At 34.6% G+C, this 9,920-nt stretch overlaps 1 protein-coding gene across 1 annotated transcript in view; it reads right to left on the bottom strand.

Moving 5' to 3' along the window:
* The window catches only part of MAP2 (microtubule associated protein 2), a 305,742-nt gene that overhangs the window by 202,976 nt on the left and 92,846 nt on the right, over positions 1–9,920 (bottom strand). The gene's annotated exons all lie outside the window — the stretch shown is intronic.

The following is a 9,920-nucleotide window of genomic DNA, read 5'->3' as shown; positions in this document are numbered from 1 at the left end:
GGAAGGAAGGAAGGAAGGAAGGAAGGAAGGAAGGAAGGAAGGAAGGAGGGAGGGAGGGAGGGAGGGAGGGAGGGAGGGAGGGAGGGAGGGAGGGAGGGAAACAAACAAACCAAAAAATGAAAGCCTCCCACTCCTGTAGTTCTCTCTATGTGCTCATATGTGGATATTAATTTTATATTCTTTAAATTGGACTTCCCTCCACTTTCAGAATTCTCAGGCACTCGGACACTTAGTGAAATATGCTATTTACTTTTGTATATTATTACTATTTAATCTCTTAATTTTCTGCATTTTCATGAGGTCACTTCCTAGACTCCTAGTTTCCTCTTTTAAACCACAGCTGCATCAAGCTGACTATGCTCAAAAGAATAGGACTTACGAAAAAAATAGGCATTGCTAATCCACTGCTAGTTGAAAATACTTTCTAAATTATCAGACCTTCTTTAAAAAGCCCATGATATGCTTCATTATGTAAACAAACCTCCTCTGTGTTGCTTTTTAAGCTTGAAAATATCAAAATCATGACATGACATGAGAAGAATTCTATTTTGACAAAATGAAAAGCACAAAAATTCTTCTACCCAGAAAAAAAAGAAACAGAATGTAATGGGGAAAAATAAATGCAAAAATAGAATTGGCTAGAAACCAGCAACCACAAGAAAAGAAATATGACAGGAAATGGAACTAATCAGTTACTATAGTGAAGAGTTTTTTCCCCAGACTTTCTTAGGAGAAAAAAAGAAATTGTAAAGAAATGTAGAAACTAAGAGTTTGGACAAAGTTATTTATATAATCTTGAACAATACAAAATTCCCTGTGAATGTATATGTTTTTTGAAAGGACAATGGAGTTTTTATTTAGTGGAATTTTGAAAGTTTATCTTCTTTGGGATTCTTCTGGTAAAGCTTTAGTTAGAAGGGTTGGAGCTTTTGAGGAGTAATGTCTATATAATTACGCTATGATACATTTTTCCAGAGGCAGAATTATCTTCATATCTAATTCAAGGCCTCTCGAAGGCTCAGTCCATTCAGGAATGGGTTTGCTTTGGCAGAACCCTCTTCAGCTCAGCAACAGACACTGCCAACAGATTAGCCTTCCGTGAATAACAATTCTTCATACACTGCAAAATTTTTCACATGAAAATTGCTTCTTTGGGTTATTCTCCCATTACAACTTACTTTTATTATTGGGTTATTTTGGTGTAGACTATATCAATTTTTTTCAGCTGTTTTACACATAGATAAAATTAGAAGATGTCATTTCTAAATATAGATATGAAAAATTAATCTCTATATTAAAAACAAATTTAGAAATAATTGTCATTTATTTGCTAGTTGTTTTGTGACTCTAAGTTTTAAAAAAATTAGTAGCTAATTCACTTAACACAAGTCATTTACAAAATGTTTGACAACCTCTGAGCATATTTGCAGAGATGGTAGATACAGAATAGTCTTTATTTAATTTCTAATATCATACTGGAAAAAATATGGATAAAAGCTAGAACGCATATTAAAACTCATATGGCTCATCTCCATTTAATTTATATACAAGAAAGCCCAGGTCTCAAAATTTGACTTTCCTTATTCAAGGTAACACAGCTGCTTGGCAGACAAGACAAAAATTGAAACCAGGTCTCTGGATCCCAAGGAACACTGATGGTCCCTAATTATCATGGGGTAAGAGAGATCCACCAGCAACTAAATAACAAACACAACAGGTAATGAATTGAAAAAAATTGATATTAACTTTTTTCATACCCTGTTGTAATTCATAGAAGCTTATTCATAAATAAATTAGTGAATGTCTGGAAATTCAATTGAATCACCATTTCCCAATGTTCAGACAAGACAGAAAGACTGAAAGGAGGATGAATGATGAAAAGGTTCCTGAGTCAAAGTTATTTATTGAATTTTTCTTTTTCCCGCTCTATTATTGTACACATATAATAATGAAAGTTGATGAATGTATACTTTATGCAAGCGTATTACATATATTACCTGGTAACATATTATACTGTATAGTGTATTGCATGTATTACCTTATTTATTTCCTTTTATTGCTATTATCTTAATGTTTAATCTCACGTTTTGAGGCTAACGTAGCAATTATCATAAAGCTAAGAACCAGCATTTGAAACCAAATCTAAATGATTCCAATGTATACCTCTATCCAGTGAATTATATTGCTTAATCCTTGAAAACTCTCCCTGAATCTGGATTATGTGTGTTAAAAAAAAAAAAAGAAAAAAGAAAAAAGAAAAAAAGAAAAAGACTAAAGAAACTACTTCTGCCTGTTGAAAAAAATCTTATTTCTAAAATTAGATATAAATAACCATTAAAACTGATTCTAGATTGGGATAAATAAGATAAACAGGACTTTCAAAACGAACGCCTTTATGTATCACTGAGCATCTAAAATGCCTTCTCAAGGTTTCCATGCCAACCCTTTCTAGAATGCTAAAATAAGCTGTGAAACAACATTTACTCACACCACAATATGTAGTTTTTGATGTACTAAACTGTTTCACTGCATTTTAAAAAGAAATAAGCTCAAATAAATTTTGAATATTTAGCAAATGGGGGAAGTAAAAACGGTACCAGTCATCGGCGAGGAGGCAAACAATGTAACTTTTGTTTGTCTAAATGAGACAAGCCTTAAGAAGGACTTAAACGGAACTTTTCATTTCTGCTAACATCCTTTTTATGTATATCCATAGTTAGTCATCGCTTTTCAAAATAGAGTTTTATAAAAGTTATGTTTAAATTATAAACAACACTAAGCACTTAACACTGAATATATAGAAGACAAATTTGGAAATCTAGGGCACTTCAATCTTTGATTCGGACCACCTGGCAAGAGAAAAATAAATGAATAAAAAGCCAAATGGAGCCGAATAGGTCTCATGCAGTTTGAAGCGATTTCTTTTTATCTGTCAAGCTCCTTAAAAGTAAATATTGCAGTTTGACTGCTGAATATGACAGGCGCCTCCAGCGGAGAAGAAGAAACTCCTGCAGGTCGGAAGAGATAGGCAAGAGAAGGGCCTAGTGTTTGGGTCCAGCCTCCCGCATGCAGAAGACGTAGGCCGAGGAGCTCAGACAGGGTGGTTAGAAAGGGAATACTCAGGACAGCAACAGAGAAGGGCACACAAGGCACTGGAATAGTAACAGCAACCCAACAACAGCAATGAGAGTAAGAGCGAATGCAGACAACATAACACTAAAACTATATCAGGCAATGCACTAAGTTCCAGAAAGACAGTAATGACAAGGCATGTGTGGTCTCTGACTTCAAACAACTAGGAATCTAATTAATCTTTAAAACACGTTGATTAGGGAGGGAGAATAAAGCGAAATGCCATGAGAGGTTGCATTCGGGGTGTTATGGGAGTGCACAGTGAAGGCATCTGGCCCAGTGTAGGAAAGACCACTCTGAGTAACTGAGGTCTAAGCATTCACTCCAAACAGAAAAAAACACAGAGAATAAAGGGAGGAGAGATGGCAGGAAATAAGGCTGAAGAACCATTTACTAACTTAACTAATTTAAGCTGAACACAAATGTCAGATTTTAATTTGTTCCTTACCAGATTTTTAAGTATATAATACGTCATACCTAAAGACCAAGATTGGCAACCATAAACAGGAAAAGACAACTGTAAATTTATTAGAGTCACAACTACACTTACTCCATCACCAATAATTGTAGGCTTCAACAAGTTAATTGACGTCCCTCTGATTCAGTGGTCTGGGTTTCCTGTGTAAGTTGTAACAGTTTAAATGCAACTGTTTTGTTACTGAGGGGGCAGCATCAACTGATACTTTCCCTTAATGAGGAAAATTTAAGATTTTACCAAAGATAAATAAACAAAAACAAAAACTTCAGTATGGAGCTTTAAATAAATATCCTGGATTGAGGTCTTAGGCCATGTCCTTACAACTGCAGAGACCTTCAAGGGCAGGCCTCTTACATATATTATTTTGAAACTTTTTTCATATATGGACTTGAACGCTCAATCAGAAATACAACGCTTGTTTACACAGCGCTTTCAAAAGTTATTTTTAAAAACTATTTGTCACAAACATTTCTTGAAACATCATATAAGAAGGGGCAATATTTTCCTCAACCTGAGGCTTATGACTTGTCAACTACTTCACTGTGATTTAAGTCTCACTTATCCCAATCTGCAAGACTTCTTCCAAATCATTTTATTTTCCTGCATCTACGATACTCTAGTTTTTAGAGTTCAAACTGCTGTTTTGTGACAGGTGCCATTGGTTCTGCATTGGCCAATCCATTAAGAGACTGTAAATAGGGCTCTGCTTTGATACAGAAGTGCATGGCCATGCCTTTCTAATCTGATTAGCTCCTTGGAATTTATATTACTGTCTTTACTGAATATATTTTTCTCATTTCACAGCTGAGATCCAGCTGGTGAAAAAAAAAAAAAAATGGAGGCCCATCAATCCTAATGGGACACTGGTTAAAAAAATGATGAATCTTGTTCTATATCCAGTGTGAGAAGTAGCTTGACACAGGTCTTTGCTGCTTCTTTAAAACTGAATGAACAAATTCTCCCCCATTTGAATTTTATTTATGAAAACAATATTTTCTGAACCAAAGCTCTAAAAATACGGCTTGTCAAAATATTTTTCTGTGTAATTTATGATTTAATTAATATGAAGTCTTACAAAGCTGAACTGAACTACACTGTTACGTATTTAATCTATAATTTTATTGGAAAAAGAATACCATGGGAGCTTTAGTACTTATGAAAACAAAAATTAAGGAATTTAGCAAAGTTTCTCCTTTAAAACATGCTATAGAATGGACCATGTAATGTGTTATTGATCACACAATCCCAATCTCCTGGTTTATCAGTTGAGATGGATCATGAATGTGCTTTTGATGTTATCTTTGAGAGGCATAGGGGCCCAGCTGACAGAGCTCCAATACTGCAAAGTCTCTTAACGGTTCTTTCTCTGAAAAGTTAGAAGAGAAAAGTATCAATCCTAACAACTAAAGCAGCTTAAAAAAATTTTTTTTTTGAAATAAGATTAAAGAGTTTACAAGAAGCAAGGAAGGAAGCATAAAGACAGATAAAAAGGGGAGAAAAGGTTAAAATCCAATCAAACCCCCTTTATGCCTGAAGAATAAATTGAATCATATCCTAGTAATGACAAAAGCGTGGGTGGGGGAGGAAGGATTGGACAGGTGCCGCCACAAAACGACTTTTAAAAATCATCAACTGATGTATTTTGAAATTGTTAATAAATGCGGTCAAATCATTTGGGAAATGATACATTATATTTTGGTGCATCATATCAGTGTGTTGTAAAGTACATGTATGTACGTGGAAGGCTGTTGCTACCTGAATAAAAGTGAGCAAGACTGTGTCTTTCTTGTTCTCTTCTAGCACACTTCTCAGCATGATGTGGTGCTCAAGAAAGCATTTGTTTAGTGAATAAATAATTCATTCAGAGTCATTTTACACATACTGGAAATAAGCTTAGCCTGCCTCAATACTATAAAGGAAATTATAAGAAGCTCTGAACCATATTTTGGGGGCAAATTGGCAAAAGGAGAGATTTTCAAAAGAAGAAAGACACTATGCATAACCTTTAATGTCATTGTCATTAACCAACATGGGGAGACCAACCAATGGTACTGCAAAAATACTGCCACATCTCCCAACATGATATTTAGCATGGACAGTGTGTCATTCAAAAATTACTGCATGAGATGGGAGAGGTTAAAAATAAGTCCAATTAATACACAATAAAATTTAAAACTATAAGTCCTTTATAGTAAGAAAAAATGTAATAGGGAGCAAAGTAAACAATACTGTGAGAAAATATCCTATGAAACAACCACCTTTTAATAAGCAAATGACCTCGCGAAAGGGAAAAGAATTCATCTTGCTGGGAAGGTCTTAAGTGGCCTGAAGAATCTTCCCTTAAACACATACCCTTTTCATTAGAAATTAGGTCTTCATCTCAAAATTAATAAAAACAAAACAAATAAAATAATATGAAATAATACTTTTGCTGGAAAGATTAAGCCCTTGTGACATTCTTTTCTCCTTGTACAGAGAACTAAAATTTGTGTAGGTAAAGGCTGCTACTTCATTATTAGTCATTACTAAATCTTCCCTATGTCCCTCTTTAGAATTCTAATTATATTTGCACACAAAAAAATACGCATTTTATGCTGTTCCTACTACACTTTAAAGAGGCATTTTAGGAAAAAGTGTGAGGAAAAGAATGCTTTTTATTAGAGCATATGGATTTAGCTGTGCATATGTATATATATTAAGAAATTAATCACTGGATGTCTTACAGGGAAGCCTGTCTTTAGTAATCTCCTGATCTATTTATCATCAGCAGATGCTCACTCTGGGTGCAACCTAAGTGATTACTCCCAGAAATCTCATAATTGCAGTAATTAGGGTCACGTGACCTTCAGCTTGTTCCTGCTAGAAAAAAAAAGGTGGGGGTGGGGAGGCAGATGGCCCACATTAGCATTTGAATGAGCACTGGAGATCTTGCAGTTGAGCAATTTAAGTTAAATGCACCAGAAAGCTGTGATGTCCAGTCTCAAACACATTTCAAGTAGAAATTTAAGACCTTTTTTATATGATCCATTCTGCTCTCCACAAGGTCTGCTTTCCCTTGTAAAAGTCAAATATGAGCAGTACTACCCCCCAATAATTTACCCAGCAATTAAGTTACTATGAGTGTGAAGGAGTAGTGATCCTTTTACTTAAATCGTTCCATTTTAAAGCCTATTTGTTCTTTGTTTTAGAATATACTGACAATATACTCAGAAAACCCAAAATATCCATTGACTACTTTTCTTAAAAATCATTTATTTCATTCATTTTACACTGTAAGGACAAATATACTTCTTATTTAAATCTTTATGCTGAAAACAAGGGTAGATAGAGGCTGCTTTCTACTCTCCCTTTTCTTATAGAATTTCTTTCTTCTTTGCAAATTTATGTAAATCTTAATGATGGCTAACTAAGCCTCCCATTAGCCTCGCAACTCAGAAATGTTTTCTCAAGAACCTTGGAACTATCTTTTTGAAATGCAAACATCAAGGGAGAAAGCTCCCCTATCTCCCAGTTCCTATGGGAGGATAGGAGCCTATCTTCAGTGTTACTCTTGCTCCAAGTTGCAAAACTTCTTCCTGTTATAAAGGGATGAGAAATTGGTTTCTCCTTGGAGAAAGTCAATTAGCTAACACAGGTGATCAACCCAATTACCTGAAGAATTTAGGATGGTGCAGTCAAGTCGTTTTACTTGAGTACTGGTTATTGTTTATCTTGAAAGCATGTGTGTAATCCCACTCTTGGCTACATCTACTTGGCAATATAGAAAAGTGAGATTTCTTTTGGTTTTTACAATCTCTTAGTGGATTGCCTGTAATGTTCATCACATTCTGGTTTGATGCCTAATAGTAGAAGTGTTTTCTTTTTCTATTACTTTGGTGGAGGGGACTTCTGGGTTGGGATAAGATTTTGTTTTTAATTATATTCCCTCAACAATTTTGATTTTAATTAATCTGTCTCCCTGTAGTAGAGCCCTTTTAGATATTTAACAAAGGACTTAAACAGTAAAATTCCAAATTTCCCATCTGAAATTCAAATAAGGAGATAAAGTAGTTAATTTTACTATTTCATTTATCTTTAATTATAAACAAGCTTGATAATATTAGTGCCAAAATAAAATAATTACAGACATCAAGAGGGTTAGTTGGAACACCTAGTTCCCAAATGTTGAGATATCCATGTTTATTTTTTTCTTTTCCTAAAATCTGCAACAAAAATAGACTTTCATTAAAGGAAGCTTTTGAAACAGACATTCACAGCAGTATATATCTATGTAACTATTCTGTGTGCATGAAGAGAGAATGAAAAATCTCATGATGAATTGGGTTTCTGCTCACAGTTAAAGAAGAGATACACATACAAGTAATTCAACAAATATTTGTAGGGAAAAAAAAGTGGAAGACTAAGAAAGAAGGAAGAAAAGAAGAGGCAGGATACAGATCCACAGTAAACCTGTCCTGCACCCTCTGTTCAAGTTTCTCAACTTCTGAGTTCTCATTCCCATATGCGTGCTTTGGTTTCCATAGACCCTTTTCAAGAAATGTCCTTTCTGTACCTCCAACTCTCTATTGTGGCTATTTAAATTCTACTTACCTATAAACCCAGCTGAAGGTCCCTTTTAAAAAATTTGGCCCGTCAAAATCAATTATATCTTCTCTGGGTCACTCTACACAGTTATATCTGTGCTTAGTATTTGATCGTATCATCATGTATTAGTTACTATTTATATGCATTAGTTTTCCCCTCTCTTGACTATAAGCCATTGAAGAGCAAAGTAACCACTGTTAATACATTTAAAGCATTCACAGAATCTTGCTCTCAAATGAACTACAACTGGATCCTCACTACTCGATTTATTAATAACTACTCTGTTGTATTGGAACTGCACCTTCTTATGTAGGCTTACTTCATGTGTGCAAAGATTTAATTCTGAAAGTACATAGAATGATTTAGAGTGTGATTTAGAAAATTATCATGTACAAATTCTCTTTCTCCGATAAAAATACATGATGAAACTATGGGACGAAAGAACGTAATTTGGTTTCCCAAAGGCTGGACCAGGCAAAAATGTGTTATCATCCAGGCTGTTTTACTTTTTGTTTTTTTTTCTTTTACTTTTTAAAAAACATCTGTTTGGCTATCATTCACCTCATGGCTAGGATTTCTTTATATATACTTTTCTATTTTTTGAGCAGCATACTTCTTCCCCCATCTGCTTCCCTTGCCCTTCCACTCCGTAAAGTGGTGTATTTCCACGTGGGGTCATGTTAGCTAATGACTAGGATTCCTATGTCCTAGTAAATGGTACATTGTTTGAATATCTATGTGGGATACCATTTATGGCTATGTCGAAATGATGAAATAAAGAGATACATATCAAAAACTACAATTACGTGGGCTTTACGAGATAGACAACGAACTTGTAAAAACTCTCTAAGCAGTCCATGACATGTAAATGAAGAAGATACTATGCTCAATCCAAAGAGAAACTGTTTACTTTTCTGAAAGCAAAAGTAAATCACATCACATTTCAAACACTTTTTATGCCATTGGCTAGTATCGTGCCACACATTGTGGTGACAAAACACATGACATTTCTAAAAGTTTTCTTGTTAATCAATGAAGTACTTGATGTTTGCATCCTCTTTACATTTATGTAAAGGTGAAGAGTGTCCTTCTTTTCTAAGCACAAAGTTAAAATAACATTTGCCACTAAGTCTCTAACGGAGAACTTCAGTGATCACCAAGAAGAAAATTTACAAAAACTATCTAAATATAAGAAAATCAAAAAATTAATACATATCTACTTAGTCTCTACAATGAAAGAGGAACACAGCAATTCCAGATATGGTAGAAGAGAGAGGATGATGCCTGATAGTGAAACTTGGTAAAAACCCTGTGGGGTGTACATTTCCAGTACATGCGTAATCATTCAATAGCATACAATATTTTAACGTAACATTAGTAATTATTAACATGGAAGATTATGTAATTTTTGTGTTGTACAACACTTGTATGAAATAGAAGAAAAGGTAATTTCACTCCATTGCCATTGAAGTGCCTATGTAATAGCCTAGCCTGAATATGTAAGTACAATTTCTCTCTGAGCATTAATTTCACCTAAGGAAATTAACTGCCTGCCAGTACACTCCTCTAACATACTACAATAGTACTTTACATCTTAATTTCCAAACAGGTAGAAAACCCCAAGGGGTAACCTAAGTGCACAAATCCTCCCCCTGTGATAGTGTAGCCAGACGGTCTAAATTAGGTCTTCGAGTCTCTAAGGGATAATGGAAAGTCGAAATGAAAT

Source organism: Theropithecus gelada, chromosome 12 (genome assembly GCF_003255815.1).
Source record: "Theropithecus gelada isolate Dixy chromosome 12, Tgel_1.0, whole genome shotgun sequence".
Classification (NCBI taxonomy): domain Eukaryota; kingdom Metazoa; phylum Chordata; class Mammalia; order Primates; family Cercopithecidae; genus Theropithecus; species Theropithecus gelada.
Note: the sequence above shows the minus strand (reverse complement) of the source record. Positions and strands in the feature narration are given on the sequence as shown.